This window comes from Carcharodon carcharias, chromosome 3 (assembly GCF_017639515.1).
Source record: "Carcharodon carcharias isolate sCarCar2 chromosome 3, sCarCar2.pri, whole genome shotgun sequence".
In the NCBI taxonomy this organism is placed as follows: Eukaryota; Metazoa; Chordata; class Chondrichthyes; order Lamniformes; family Lamnidae; genus Carcharodon; species Carcharodon carcharias.
Genome location: NC_054469.1, coordinates 169,129,412 through 169,146,538, shown reverse-complemented (window position 1 = coordinate 169,146,538; position 17,127 = coordinate 169,129,412).

Here is a 17,127-nt window from a genome sequence, read left to right as displayed (position 1 = left end):
CACCTTCAGTGTGAAGATCCATATCCTGAAAACTCCTGCAATGTGAAGATTCACATCCTGGAAGTTTCTGCAGTCTGAAGATCCACATGCTGGAAGTTACTGCAGTATGAAGTTCCACATCCTGGAAACTCCTTCAGTGTTCAGAAACAAATCCTGAAAACTTCTGCACTTTGAAGATCCACATACTTGGAACTCCTGCAGTCTGAAGATCCACATCCTGGATACTCCTGTAGTGTGAAGATCGACATCCTGGAAACTCTTGCAGTGTGGTGATTCACATCCTGGAAGCTCCTGTAGTGTGAAGATCCACATCCTGGAAGATCCTGCATTGTGAATGTCCACATCCTGGAAGCTCCTGCAGTTTGAAGATCCACATCCTGGAAACTTCTGCAGGGTGAAGATCCACATCTTGGAAACTGCTGCAGTTTGTAGATCATCGTCCTGGAAAGTTCTGCGGTGTGAAGATCCACATTCTGGAAACTTCTGTAATGTGGAGATGCACATCCTGGAGGATCCTGCAGTGTCGTGATCCACATCCAGGAAGCTGCTGCAATGTGAAGAGCCACTTCCTGGAAACTTCTGTACTGTGAAGATTCACATCCCTGAAACATCGGCAGTATGAAGATACACCTCCTTGAAACTTGTGCAGTGTGAAGATCCACATCCTGCAAGCACCGGCATTGTGAAATTCCACATCCTAGAAACAGCTGTCGTGTGCAGATCCACATCCTAGAAACTCCTGCAGCGTGAAGTTCCACTTCATGGAAGATCTTGCAGTGAGAGGATTTGCATCCTGGAACCCCCTACAGTGTGAAGATCTACATCCTAGAAACTCATGCAGTATGAAGATTCACATCCCAGAATATCCTGCAGTGCGACGATCCCCATCCTGGAAGCTCCTGCAGTGTGACGATCCACATCCTGGAAGATCCTGCATAGTGAAGATCCACATCATGGTACTCCGGCAGTGTGATAATCCACATTCTGGAAGATCCTACAGTGTGAAGATCCATATCCTGGAAGATGCTACCTTGTGAAAACCACATCCGGAAAGCTCCTGCATTGTTAAGATTCATATCCTGGAATCTCCTGTAGTGTGAAGATCCACATCCTGGAAACTCCTGCTGTGTGAAGATACACATCCTGGAAATTTCTACAGTGTGAAGATCCATATATTGGAATCTCCTGCAGTGTGAAGAGGCACATTATGGAAAGTACTGCAGTGCGTAGAGCCACATTGTGAAACCCCTGCACTATGAACATCCACATCCTGGAAGATCCTGAAGTGCGCAGATCCACATCCTGGAAACTCTGGCAGTGTGAAGATCCACATATTGAAAACTTTTCAGATTCACATCCTGGAAACTTCTGCAATGAGATGATTCACATCCAGGAAACTCCTGCAGTGAGAAGATTCACATCCTGGAATATCCTGCCTGCGACGATCACCATCTTAAAAGCTACTGCAGTGTGACGATGCACATCCTGGAGATCTGGCATTGTGAAGATCCACATCCTGGTACTCCTGCAGTGTGATGATCCACATTCTGGAAAATCATTCAGTGAGAAAATATACATCCTGGAAGATGCTACAGCATGAAGATCCATATCCTGGAAGATGCTGCCTTGCGAAAACCACATCCTGAAATCTCCTGCATTGTTAAGATTCACATCCTGGAACCTCACATCCTCAACCTGGATAGGCCGGCAGTCTTTAGATCCTTATCCTGGAAACAGCTGAAGTCTGAAGATGCATATCCTTGAAACTCCTGCAGTTTGAAGTTCCGCATGTTGGAAATACCGGCTGTGTGAAGATCCACATCCTGGAAACATCTGCAATGTGCTGATCCGCATCATGGAAATTTCTGCAGTGAGAAGATTCACATCCCATTATATCCTGCAGTGTGGCGATCCGCATCCTGGAAGCTCCTGCAGTGTGATGATCCACATTCTGAAAAATCCTTCAGTGTGAAAATATACATCCTGGAAGATCCTACAGCGTGAAGCTCAATATCCTGGAAGATCCTGCCTTGCGAAAACCACATCCTGAAAGCTCCTGCATTGTGAAGATTCACATCCTGGAATCTCCTGTAGTGTGAAGATCCACATCATGGAAACTCTGGCAGTGTGAAGATTCACATCCTGGAAAACCCTGCAGTGTGAACATCCACATCCTGGAAACTTCTGCAGTGTGAAGCTCCACATCCTGGAAGATCCTGCAGTGAGAAGATTTGCATTATGGAAACCCTTACAGTGTGAAGATCCACATCCTAGAAACGCATGCAGTATGAAGATTCACATCCTGGAATATGCTGCAGTGCGAAGATCCCCATCCTGGAAGCACCTGCAGTGTGACGATCCACATCCTGGAAGATCCTGCATTGTGAAGATCCACATCATGGTATTCCTGCAGTGTGATGATCCACATTCTGGAAGGTCCTACAGCATGAAATCCATATCCTGGACGATGCTGCTTTGTGAAAACCACATCTGGAAAGCTCCTGCACTGTTAAGATTCATATCCTGGAATCTCCTGTAGTGTGAAAATCCACATCCTGGAAACACCTGCTTTGTGAAGATCCAGATCTGGGAAACACCTTCAGTGTGAAGATCCATATCCTGAAAACTCCTGCAATGTGAAGATTCACATCCTGGAAGTTTCTGCAGTCTGAAGATCCACATGCTGGAAGTTACTGCAGTATGAAGTTCCACATCCTGGAAACTCCTTCAGTGTTCAGAAACAAATCCTGAAAACTTCTGCACTTTGAAGATCCACATACTTGGAACTCCTGCAGTCTGAAGATCCACATCCTGGATACTCCTGTAGTGTGAAGATCGACATCCTGGAAACTCTTGCAGTGTGGTGATTCACATCCTGGAAGCTCCTGTAGTGTGAAGATCCACATCCTGGAAGATCCTGCATTGTGAATGTCCACATCCTGGAAGCTCCTGCAGTTTGAAGATCCACATCCTGGAAACTTCTGCAGGGTGAAGATCCACATCTTGGAAACTGCTGCAGTTTGTAGATCATCGTCCTGGAAAGTTCTGCGGTGTGAAGATCCACATTCTGGAAACTTCTGTAATGTGGAGATGCACATCCTGGAGGATCCTGCAGTGTCGTGATCCACATCCAGGAAGCTGCTGCAATGTGAAGAGCCACTTCCTGGAAACTTCTGTACTGTGAAGATTCACATCCCTGAAACATCGGCAGTATGAAGATACACCTCCTTGAAACTTGTGCAGTGTGAAGATCCACATCCTGCAAGCACCGGCATTGTGAAATTCCACATCCTAGAAACAGCTGTCGTGTGCAGATCCACATCCTAGAAACTCCTGCAGCGTGAAGTTCCACTTCATGGAAGATCTTGCAGTGAGAGGATTTGCATCCTGGAACCCCCTACAGTGTGAAGATCTACATCCTAGAAACTCATGCAGTATGAAGATTCACATCCCAGAATATCCTGCAGTGCGACGATCCCCATCCTGGAAGCTCCTGCAGTGTGACGATCCACATCCTGGAAGATCCTGCATAGTGAAGATCCACATCATGGTACTCCGGCAGTGTGATAATCCACATTCTGGAAGATCCTACAGTGTGAAGATCCATATCCTGGAAGATGCTACCTTGTGAAAACCACATCCGGAAAGCTCCTGCATTGTTAAGATTCATATCCTGGAATCTCCTGTAGTGTGAAGATCCACATCCTGGAAACTCCTGCTGTGTGAAGATACACATCCTGGAAATTTCTACAGTGTGAAGATCCATATATTGGAATCTCCTGCAGTGTGAAGAGGCACATTATGGAAAGTACTGCAGTGCGTAGAGCCACATTGTGAAACCCCTGCACTATGAACATCCACATCCTGGAAGATCCTGAAGTGCGCAGATCCACATCCTGGAAACTCTGGCAGTGTGAAGATCCACATATTGAAAACTTTTCAGATTCACATCCTGGAAACTTCTGCAATGAGATGATTCACATCCAGGAAACTCCTGCAGTGAGAAGATTCACATCCTGGAATATCCTGCCTGCGACGATCACCATCTTAAAAGCTACTGCAGTGTGACGATGCACATCCTGGAGATCTGGCATTGTGAAGATCCACATCCTGGTACTCCTGCAGTGTGATGATCCACATTCTGGAAAATCATTCAGTGAGAAAATATACATCCTGGAAGATGCTACAGCATGAAGATCCATATCCTGGAAGATGCTGCCTTGCGAAAACCACATCCTGAAATCTCCTGCATTGTTAAGATTCACATCCTGGAACCTCACATCCTCAACCTGGATAGGCCGGCAGTCTTTAGATCCTTATCCTGGAAACAGCTGAAGTCTGAAGATGCATATCCTTGAAACTCCTGCAGTTTGAAGTTCCGCATGTTGGAAATACCGGCTGTGTGAAGATCCACATCCTGGAAACATCTGCAATGTGCTGATCCGCATCATGGAAATTTCTGCAGTGAGAAGATTCACATCCCATTATATCCTGCAGTGTGGCGATCCGCATCCTGGAAGCTCCTGCAGTGTGATGATCCACATTCTGAAAAATCCTTCAGTGTGAAAATATACATCCTGGAAGATCCTACAGCGTGAAGCTCAATATCCTGGAAGATCCTGCCTTGCGAAAACCACATCCTGAAAGCTCCTGCATTGTGAAGATTCACATCCTGGAATCTCCTGTAGTGTGAAGATCCACATCATGGAAACTCTGGCAGTGTGAAGATTCACATCCTGGAAAACCCTGCAGTGTGAACATCCACATCCTGGAAACTTCTGCAGTGTGAAGCTCCACATCCTGGAAGATCCTGCAGTGAGAAGATTTGCATTATGGAAACCCTTACAGTGTGAAGATCCACATCCTAGAAACGCATGCAGTATGAAGATTCACATCCTGGAATATGCTGCAGTGCGAAGATCCCCATCCTGGAAGCACCTGCAGTGTGACGATCCACATCCTGGAAGATCCTGCATTGTGAAGATCCACATCATGGTATTCCTGCAGTGTGATGATCCACATTCTGGAAGGTCCTACAGCATGAAATCCATATCCTGGACGATGCTGCTTTGTGAAAACCACATCTGGAAAGCTCCTGCACTGTTAAGATTCATATCCTGGAATCTCCTGTAGTGTGAAAATCCACATCCTGGAAACACCTGCTTTGTGAAGATCCAGATCTGGGAAACACCTTCAGTGTGAAGATCCATATCCTGAAAACTCCTGCAATGTGAAGATTCACATCCTGGAAGTTTCTGCAGTCTGAAGATCCACATGCTGGAAGTTACTGCAGTATGAAGTTCCACATCCTGGAAACTCCTTCAGTGTTCAGAAACAAATCCTGAAAACTTCTGCACTTTGAAGATCCACATACTTGGAACTCCTGCAGTCTGAAGATCCACATCCTGGATACTCCTGTAGTGTGAAGATCGACATCCTGGAAACTCTTGCAGTGTGGTGATTCACATCCTGGAAGCTCCTGTAGTGTGAAGATCCACATCCTGGAAGATCCTGCATTGTGAATGTCCACATCCTGGAAGCTCCTGCAGTTTGAAGATCCACATCCTGGAAACTTCTGCAGGGTGAAGATCCACATCTTGGAAACTGCTGCAGTTTGTAGATCATCGTCCTGGAAAGTTCTGCGGTGTGAAGATCCACATTCTGGAAACTTCTGTAATGTGGAGATGCACATCCTGGAGGATCCTGCAGTGTCGTGATCCACATCCAGGAAGCTGCTGCAATGTGAAGAGCCACTTCCTGGAAACTTCTGTACTGTGAAGATTCACATCCCTGAAACATCGGCAGTATGAAGATACACCTCCTTGAAACTTGTGCAGTGTGAAGATCCACATCCTGCAAGCACCGGCATTGTGAAATTCCACATCCTAGAAACAGCTGTCGTGTGCAGATCCACATCCTAGAAACTCCTGCAGCGTGAAGTTCCACTTCATGGAAGATCTTGCAGTGAGAGGATTTGCATCCTGGAACCCCCTACAGTGTGAAGATCTACATCCTAGAAACTCATGCAGTATGAAGATTCACATCCCAGAATATCCTGCAGTGCGACGATCCCCATCCTGGAAGCTCCTGCAGTGTGACGATCCACATCCTGGAAGATCCTGCATAGTGAAGATCCACATCATGGTACTCCGGCAGTGTGATAATCCACATTCTGGAAGATCCTACAGTGTGAAGATCCATATCCTGGAAGATGCTACCTTGTGAAAACCACATCCGGAAAACTCCTGCATTGTTAAGATTCATATCCTGGAATCTCCTGTAGTGTGAAGATCCACATCCTGGAAACTCCTGCTGTGTGAAGATACACATCCTGGAAATTTCTACAGTGTGAAGATCCATATATTGGAATCTCCTGCAGTGTGAAGATCCACATGCTGGAAACTCCTACAGTGTGAAGATTCATGTGCAGGAAGCTCCTGCAATGAGAAAATCCTCATCCTGGAAACTCCTGCTCTGTGAAGATCCAGATCCAGGAAACACCTTCAGTGTGAAGATTCATATCCTGGAAGTTTCTGCAGTGTGAAGATCGACAACCTGGAAGTTACTGCAGTATGAAGTTCCACATCCTGGAAACTCCTTCAGTGTTCAGGTTCACATCCTGGAATCTCCTGCAGTGTGAAGATCCACATCCTTGGAAATTCCTGCAGTTTGAACATCCTCAACCTGGATACTCCTGCAGACTTTAGATCCTTATCCTGGAAACAGCTGAAGTCTGAAGATGCATATCCTTGAAACTCCTGCAGTGTGAAGAGACACATCCTGGAAACATCTGCAATGTGATGATCCGCATCATGGAAACTCCTGCAATGTGGAGATCCTCATCCTGGAAAATCCTGCTGTGTGAAGATCCACATCCTGGAAACTCCTGCGGTGTGAAGATCCACATCCTGGAAAGTCATGCAGTGTGAAGAAACACATTATGGAAGATACTGCAGTGTGAAGATCCACATCCTGGAAACATCTGCAATGTGATGATCCACATCCTGGAAACTCCTGCTCTGTGAAGATCCAGATCCTGGAAACACCTTCAGTGTGAAGATCCACATCCTGGAAACTCCTGCAATGTGAAGATCTACTTCTTGGAGACTCCTGCAGTGTGAAGATCCACATCCTGGATGTTACTACAGTATGAAGTTTACACATCCTGGAAACTACTTCAGTGTTCAGATTCACATCCGGGAATCTCCTGCAGTGTGAAGATCCACATCATGGAAACTCCTGCAGTTTGAACATCCCCAACCTGGAGAGTCTGGCAGACTTTAGATCCTTATCCTGGATACTGCTGAAGTCTGAAGATGCATATCCTTGAAACTCCTGCAGTGTGAAGATCCGCATGCTGGAAATACCAGCAGTGTGAAGATCCACATCCTGGAAACATCTGCAATGTGATGATCCACATCATGGAAACTTCAGCAGTGAGAAGATTCACAAACCAAAATATCCTGCAGTGCGACGATCCCCATCCTGGAAGCTCCTGCAGTGTTTTGTTCCACATTCTGAAAAATCCTTCAGTGTGAAAATATACATCCTGGAAGATCCTACAGCGTGAAGCTCCATATCCTAGAAGATCCTGCCTTGCAAAAACCACATCCTGAAAGCTCCTGCATTGTGAAGATTCACATCCTGGAATCCCCCGGAGTGTGAAGATCCACATCCTGGAAAACCCTGCAGTGTGAACATCCACATCCTGGAAACTTCTGCAGTGTGAAGTTCCTCTTCATGGAAGATCCTGCAGTGAGAAGATTTGCATCCTGGAAACCCCTACAGTGTGAAGATCCACATCCTAGAAACTTGTGCAGTATGTCGATTCACATCCTGCAATATGCTGCAGTGAGACGATCCCCATCCTGGAAGCTCCTGCAATGTGACGATCCACATCCTGGTAGATCCTCCATCGTTAAGATCCACATCATGGTACTCCTCCAGTGTGATGATCCACATTCTGGAAGATTCTACAGGGTGAAGATCCATATCCTGGAAGATGCTGCTTTGCGAAAACCACATCCGGAAAGCTCCTGCGTTGTTAAGATTCATAACCTGGAATCTCCTGCAGTGTGAAGATCCACATCCTGGAACCTCCTTCTGTGTAAAGATCCACATTCTGGAAATTTCTACATTGTGAAGATCCATATATTGGAATCTCCTGCAGTGTGAAGATCCACATGCTGGAAACTCCTACAGTGTGAAGATCCACCTGCAGGAAGCTCCTGCAATGAGAAAATCCTCATCCTGAAAACTCCTGCTCTGTGAAAATCCAGATTCTGGAATCTCCTTCAGTGTGAAGACCCACATCCTGGAAACTCCTGCAGTGTGAAGATCCACATCCAGGAAGCTCCTGCAATGTGGAGATCCTCATCCTGGAAACTCCTGCTCTGTGAATATCCAGATCCTGGAAACTTGTTCAGTGTGAAGATCCACACCCTGGAAACTCCTGCAGTGTGAAGATCTACATCTTGGAGACTCCTGCATTGTGAAGATCCACACCCTGGAAACTACTACAGTTTGTAGATTCACATCCTGTAAACTCCTCCTGTGCGAAGATCCACATTGTGGAAACTGCTGCAGTGTGAAGATCCAAATGCTGGAAACTCCTGCAGTGTGAAGATCCACATCAAGGAAGATCCTGCAGTGTGAAGAACCGCATCATGGAAACGCCTGCAGTGTGAAAATCCACATCCTGGAAACTCCTGCAGTCTGAAGATCCACATCCTCGAAGATTCTGCAGTGTGAAGATCCACATCCTGGAAACTCCTGCAGTTTGAAGATCCTCATCCTGGAAACTCCTACACTCTGAAGATCCACATCCTGGAAACTCCTGTAGTCTGAAGATGCACATCCTGGAAACTCCTGCACCGTAAAGATCCACATCCTGGAAACCCCTGCACTATGAACATCCACATCCTGGAAGATCCTGAAGTGTGCAGATCCACATCTTGGAAACTCCGGCTGTGTGAAGATCCCTATACTGGAAACCTCTGCAGTATGCAGATCCAATCGTGGAAACTCATGTAGTGTGAATATCCACATACTGGAGACTCCTGCAGTCTGGAGATTCACATCCTGGAAACTCCTGTAGTGCGTAGATCCACATCCTGGAAACTCCTGCAATTTGAAGAGCCACATCCCGGAAACTCCTGCAGTGTGAAGATCCACATCCTGAAAACTTCTGCAGTGTCTAGATCCACATCCTTGGTACTCCTGCAGTCTGAAGATCCACATCCTGGAAACTCCTGCAGTGTGAAGATCCACATCCTGGAAACTCCTGCAGTGTGGTGATCCACATCCTGGTAGATCCTGCAGTTCGATGATCCACATCCTGGAAGCTCCTGCATTGTGAAGATCTACATCCGGGAAACTCCTGCAATGTGAAGATTCACATCCTGGAAGATCCTGCAGTGTGAACATTCACATCCTGGAAGCTCCTGCAGTGTGAAGATCCACATCCTGGAAGATCCTGCATTGTGAATATCCACATCCTGGAAGCTCCTGCATTTCAAAGATCCACATCCTGGAAACTGCTGCGGGGTGATGATCCATATCCTGGAAACTCCTGCAGTGTAAAAGTCTACATCCTGGAAGATCCTACATTGTGAAGATCCATATCCTGAAAGATACTGCAATGTGAAGATCCACATCCTGAAAACTCCTTCAGTGTGAAGATTCACATCCTGGAAGATCCTGCAGTGTGAAGATCCATATCCTGGAAACTCCTACAATGCAAAAGCCACATCGTGGAAGCTCCTGCAGTGTGAACATCCACATCCTGGAAATCCTGCATGGTGAAGTTCTACTCCCTGGAACCTCCTGCAGTGTGAAGATTCACATCTTGGAAACTTCTGCAGTGTGAAGATCCACATCCTGGAAATTCCTTCAGTGTGAAGATCTACATCCTGGAAGAACCTACATTGTGAAGATCTCTATCCTGGAAGATCCTGCAGTGTGTTGATCCACATCCTAGAAACTCCTTAAGTGTGAAGATCTACATCCTGGAGGATGCAACAGTGTGAAGATCCATATCCTGGAAACTCCTACAGTGCGAACGTCATATCCTGCAAGCTCCTGCAGTGTGAAGATCCACATCCTAGAAACTTCCGCAGTGTGAAAATTCACATCCTGGAAACTCCTGCAATGTGAAGATTCACATCCTGGATTATCCTGCAGTGAGAAGATCCACGTTGTGGAAACTCCTACAGTGAGAAGATCCACATCCTGGAAGATCCTGCAGTGTGAAGATCTACATCCTGGAAGATCCTGCTCTTTGAAGATCCATGTGGTTGAAGCTCCACCTGCCCACTGCTACACACATGTTGTTCCAGTGTCCACAGTCGCTGGAGGCCTCCATCTTCTGCTCTCTGCAAGCTGCCCCAGGCTATCTTCCAATTGAGCCCAAACATGTCCACACCACGTTGGCCTTACATGTTCCAGACTGGCGTGATATCCCCCTGTCAGCACTGATAATTGAACTGGGTGGGGCAGTGGGTGCGACAAGTCCAGTCAGGGCTTCATCTACATCCCATTAGCCAGATGTAAAACAGCTTCACTCCAGACTCTTATGGAAATGATGACCCTCCATGAAAGACAGGAGGGCATGTTCTCGCTGACACTTCATGTCAGCGGGAAGCCAATTTTTCAGCACCCTTCGCATTGCTTCCCACCCCATCCCCCCCTCCCCCGCTGCTTTTGTGATTGGAAAGCCCTGACCTAAAAAAATGAAGCCACAAGGTTCACTATTTAGACACAAGAATTTTATTACACAAAATCAAAGAACATGAGCACTAACAGCTACACTTTATTGAAACTACTCAGTTACATTAAAGGCATTAAAAGTACAATGAACGCAGTTACTATACTCTGAACTAAACTTCATAACTCAAATTTCCTTCTACACCCATTTGACTTACATGCCCAAGAGCTCAAGACAAATACTCACCAGAAGTTGGAAGATGAACCACTTGGTCTGAGTACTGTTTCAAAGATTCATATAAGGGTTAAGATTTCTTGGGCCATCTGCTTACTTCTGACAAGGTTTCCCCTTCAAAACTCTACTAACTGTCCCATGGTTGTACACTCCCAGTTCAACACAGGTGTCATTAGTGTCTTAGTGTAGCCACTTTGGGTCAGAACTCTCCTGTTCCAACTTGCTTTAACTCTGGAGTCTTGCACGTAGGAACGCTCTCTCTCACTCACTCTTTCTCTCTTCTCAACTTGGCTACCCCAGAAGTCCAACACACTATTTGTAGAATTCTTCAATTCTCAAGAGTTTTAAACCTTTTTAGCCAGCACATAGAATTTCAACTGAATTGTGCTTAGAAGAGATGTAGCCTGTAGCCAGCTTGTTCTAAACTGAACTCCTTGAAAAGCAGAATCATATCCACAGGAATCTACTCCCCCTGTAATTAACTTCTTGTTTAACCTTTCTTTTTAACTATTGTTTACCTCCTAGGGAGCTTGGCCACCTGATTGCGCAACAGGGATCAGTGCTGTCACCTCAACTTTTTACAATTTATATAAATGACTTAGATGAAGGGACCAAAGGTATTGTTGCTAAATTTTCTGATGCCACAAAGAGAGGTACGAAAGTAAATTTTGAAAAGGACATAAGGAGGTTACTAAAGGATCTAGATAGGTTAATTGAGTAGGCAAAGATCTGGCACATGGAGTGTAATGTGGGAAAATGCGAAATTTTGGCAGGGAGAGTAAAAAGCAGCATATTATCTAAATAGGATTTGGGTGTTCTCCTGTATGAATCACAAAAGATTAGTATGCAGGTACAGCAAGTAATTAGGAAAGCTAATAGAATTTTATCATTCATTTTGAGGGGAATTGATTATAAAAGGAGGGAGGTTATGCTTCAGTTATACGGGGCATTGGTTTGACCATGTCTGGAATACTGTGTAGAGTATTGGTCTTCTTATTTGAGGAAGAATGTAAGTACGTTGGAAGCAGTTCATAGAACTAGACTAACTCCTGGAATGGGCAGTTTGTCTTATGAAGAAAGGTTCGACAGGCTAGATTGGTATCCGCTGGAGTTTAGAAGAGTAAGTGGCGACTTAATTGAAACATATAAGATGCTGACGGGTCTTGACAGCGTGGCTGTGGGAGAATCTAGAACTGGGCTCATTTAAGACAGAGATGAGGAGAAATTTTTCTCTCAGGATTGTGAGTCTTTGGAACTCTCTTCCTCAAATGGCAGAGTCTTTGAACATTTTTAAGGCAGAGGTAGATAGATTTTGATAAGAAAGGAAGTGAAAGGTTATCAGAGATAGGTGGGAATGTGGATGTTATAATCAGGTCAGCCATTATCTTACTGAATGGCAGAACAAGCTTGAGGGGCCGAGAGGCCTACTCCTGTACCTAATTCGTATGTTCGTAGTATATTTGTATTATCAGTTACTGGAAGCAAGTTGCCATTTACAAGCAATAATTTTCTAGAGAAACCTAGTTCTTAATGGTACCATTACAACAGCATAAAATATGGGCCGTCACAACATAGACCGCTAAATCTCTGTTCCTCCACAGTTACTAGCTATGATCTCCATGGAGACTAATAACTTTTAAAAAGAAATTTGATCTTCTAATTAATATCTGGAAGGAGGACATAACATGATTTCATGTCTTAACTGGCACAAAAGACTATAAGTATTCACTAGACACAATATTTGTTGGCAACTTATACTTTAAACCACAAAACAGAGCCTTGCTCTTTTCCCTTTAGCACACCTGAAATCACACTTCACAAGTATACCTTACACTGCCCTTTAAATTGACATCCAATTCTCCCAGAACCAGTCCAAGGTGATTCTTATCTCTCAAGGGTTTATACGTTTTTTTTTTCCCTTTCTCAGCCTGGAAACTTTTAATCTCAGAACTGTCTCTCACAGTGAGGTTTCTTTCCCCAGAGATTCTTCCTCTAGCACAAGTGAGGCAAATCTTCCAAATTTGTTTTAACTTCTCATGAATTTGGTCTTTTCAATCCAAGTATGGGCTCCCACCTGCATTCCCGCATGGTGAACCATAACATCTTGCTGGACAAAGCTGCTCTTCGTCTCCCAGATCCTGGCAGACTAACCTTGTCTGTGAGGTTTCAGGGATATCTTCCACCAGGCTTATCCATTAGACTATAAGGCATAGGAGCAGAAGTAGGCCATTCGGCCCATTGAGTCTGCTCCACCATTCAATGAGATTATGGCTGATCTGATTATCCTCAACTCCACTTTCCTACCTTTTCCCCATAATCCTTGATTAAATTACTGATTAAAAATCTGTCTATCTAAGCCTTGAATATACTTAATGACCCAGCCTCTGCAGCCCTCTGCAGTAAAGAATTTCCTCAGATTGACTACCCTCTGAGAGAAGAAATTCCTCCTCATCTCTGTTTTAAGTGGGTGCCCCCTTGCTCTGAGATTATGCCCACTGGCCCTGGACTCTCCCACAAGGGGAAACAACCTCTCAGCATCTGCCCTGTCAAGTCCCATAAGAATCTTATATGTTTCAATAAGGTTGCTGCTCATTCTTCTGAATTCCAGTGAGTACAGGCCCAACCTACTCAACCTCTTCACATAAGAAAATCCGTCCATATCTGGGATCAACCTAGTGAACCTTCTCTCGACTGCCTCCAATGCCAGTATATGTTTCCTTAGATAAAGGGACCAAAATTGTTCACATTATTCTAGGTGTGGTCTAACTAGTGCCTTGTATAGTTTTAGCAAGACTTCCTTATTTTTATACTCCATTCCCTTTGGAATAAAGGCCAACATTCCACTTGCCTTACCTATTACCCGCTGAACGTATATGCTAGCTTTTTGGGATTCACACACGAGGACCCCAAGATCCCTCTGTGCTGCAGCTTTCTTCAGTCTTTCTCCATTTAAATAATATTTAGCTCCTCTATTCCTCCTGCCAAGGTGCATAACCTCACACTTTCCCACATTATATTCCATCTGCCACATTTTTGTCCACTACCTTAACCCATCTATATTCCTCTGTAGACTCCTGTCATCCTCTCCACTTGCCTTCCCACCTATTTTTGTGTCATCTGCAAATGGCGATAGTACATTCATTTCCTTCATCCAAGTCATTAATATTTATTGTAAATGATTGTGGTCCCAGCACTGATCCCTGTGGCACTCCACTAGTTACAGATTACCATCCTGAAAATGGCTCCCGTGTCCCAAATTTCTGTCATCTATTAGTTAGCCAGGCCTCTATCCATGCGAATATACTACTCCTAACACCATGGGCTCTTATCTTATTAAATAGCCTTATGTGTGGTACCTTATTGAACATCTTTTGGAAATCCAGATATATCACATCTACTGGTTCCCCTTCATCTATCCTGCTTGTTACCTCCTCAAAGAATTCTAATAAATTTGTCAGGCATGATTTCCCTTTCATGAAGCCATGCTGACTCTGCCTGATTAGATTATGTATTTCTAAATGCTCTGCTATTACATCCTTTATAATAGACTTTAACATTTTCCCAATGACAGTTGTTAAGTGAACTGGCCTATAGTAACCTGTTTTTTGTCTCCCTCCCTTTTTGGATAAGGGTGTTACATTTGCAGTTTTCCAATCCCCTGGGACTTTTCCTAAGGACTCTTGGAGATTACTACCAGTACATCCACTATCTCTGCAGCTATTTCCTTTGATATCCTACGATGCAACCCATCAGGTGCAGGTGACTTATCAGCCTTTAGCCTTATTAGTTTCCCTAGTACTTTTTCTCTTGTGATAGTTATTGTATTTATTTCCTCCCCCCATTTTGTCCCATGATTATTTAGTATTTTTGGAATGCTATTAGTGCCTTCTACCATGAAAACTGAAGCAAAGTATTTATTCAACTCCTCTGCCATTTCCTCATTCCCCATTATTATTTCCCCAGCCTCATTCTCTAAGGGACCTATATTGACTTTGGCCTCTTCCTTTTTATACATTTAAAGAAGCTCTTACTGTCTGTTTATTTTCTCCCTCTTTTATTTTCTTTGGTTATCTTCTGTTAGTTTTTAAAACTTTCCCAATCCTCTGGTTTACCACTAATCTTTACCACATTGTATGCTTTTTCTTTCACTTTGATACTATCCTTAACTTCCTTGGTTAACCATGGTTGGTTTACCCCCTCCTACAATCCTTATTCCTCGCTGGGATATATCTTTGTTGTGAATCATGAACTATTTTCTTAAATGCCTGGCATTATTCATCAACCGTCTTTCCTGCTAAACTCCTTTCCCAGTCCATTCCAGCCAACTCTGTCCTCATTTCTTTGTAATTACCCTTATTTAAGTTTAGCACAGATGTTTCAGAACTAAGTTTCTCACTCTCAAACTGAATGCTAAGTTCCACCATGTCATGGTCACTGTTTCCTAGGGGATCTTTTACTTTGAGATCATTTATTAAATCTGCCTCGTTACACATTAACAGATCCAAAATAGCCTTATCCCTGGTTGGATCCATAATATATTGTTCTAGGAAACTCTCCCGAATACACTCTGAATTCTTGCTCATGGCTACCGCTGCCAAATTGATTTTCCCAATTTACATGGAGATTAAAGTCACCCATGATTAATATACTGCCTTTTTTACATGCCCTCATTATTTCCTGATTTATTCTCTGTCCGACAGCATAGCTACTGTTAGGGGACCTATAGACTACACCCATCAGTGTCATCTTCCCCTTGTTATTTCTTACCTCCACCAGTGTGGATTCCACATCTTCCGATCCAAGATCATTTCTTGCTACAGTACTCATTCCATCTCATACTAACAAAGCTATCACACCACCCATTCCTTCCTGCCTGTCCTTTCAAAAAGTCACATACCCCTGAATATTTAGTTCCCAGCTTTGATCTTTTGTAACCATGTCTCCATAATGGCTATAAGATTATACCCATTAACCTCTACTTGTGCCGTTAATTCATTAATTTTGTTCTGAATACTACATGTATTTAAGTAAAGAGCCATTAACTTTACCTTTTTACCATTTTTTCCCCGTTTGACCCTATTTGCTGTGCTGTTTTATGTTTGTACACTCTTTCCCTTCCCTTCTAGGTAGCATTAACAAAGTAGCTGCCCCACAATGCCGCCATATCCTTTTGCTTTGTAAGCCATTTATCCCCTCTCCAGAGCCCTCCCCCCAATCTATTTAGTTTAAAGCCCACTCTACAGCCCTAGTTATTCGATTCACCAGGACATTGGTCCCAGCAAAGTTCAAGTGAAGCCCATCCCACTGGAACAGCTCCCTTCTACCCCAGTACTGGTGCCAGTGCCCCATGAACTGAAACCCATTCCTCACATACCAATCTTTGAGCCATGCCTTTAACTCCTTGACTTTATTTAAATATATGCCAGTTTGCCCTTGATTCAGTTAGTAATCCCAAGATTATTACCTTGGAAGTTCTGCTTTTTAATTTAGCTCCTAACTGTTCAAATTCTTCCAGCAGAACCTCCTTTCTAGTCCTATCCATGGTTTTGGTACCAACGTGGATGACAACAGCTGGATCCTTCCCCTCCCACTCCAAGTTCCTCTTCAGCCCTGTGGAGATGTCCTTAACCCTGGCACCGGGCGGGCAACACAGCCTTTAGGACTCACACTCACTGCTGCAGAGAATATTATCCATCCCTCTAATTATACTGTCCCCTACTGCTATTACATTCCTATTTCCTCCCCACACTGAAATGGCTCCCTGTACCATGGTGCCATGGTCAATTTGTTCATCCTCCCTGCAGTCCCCGTTCTGGTCCACACAGCTTGCAAGAACCTCGTAACTGTTGGACAATTTCAAGGGTTGAGGCTTGTTGAACACTATCCCCTGGGTCCACATACATGCCTCGCCTGCAGTCACACCCTCCTGTCCCTGATCACAGACCAAATTTGAATTATTTAACCTGTGGGGTGTGACCATCTCCTGCAGCAAGGTGTCCAGGTAACTATCCCCCTCCTGCAATATCTGCAGCTTGGACTCCAGCTCCTTAACTCAGATCAGAAGTTTCTCAAGCTGCAAACACTACAGATGTCTTTGCTCCAGATCACCTTGGTGTCCAGCAGTTTCCACATGCTGCAGCAGCAACACATCACCCATCCTTCCATTGCTATCTTATTTTATTTAATTT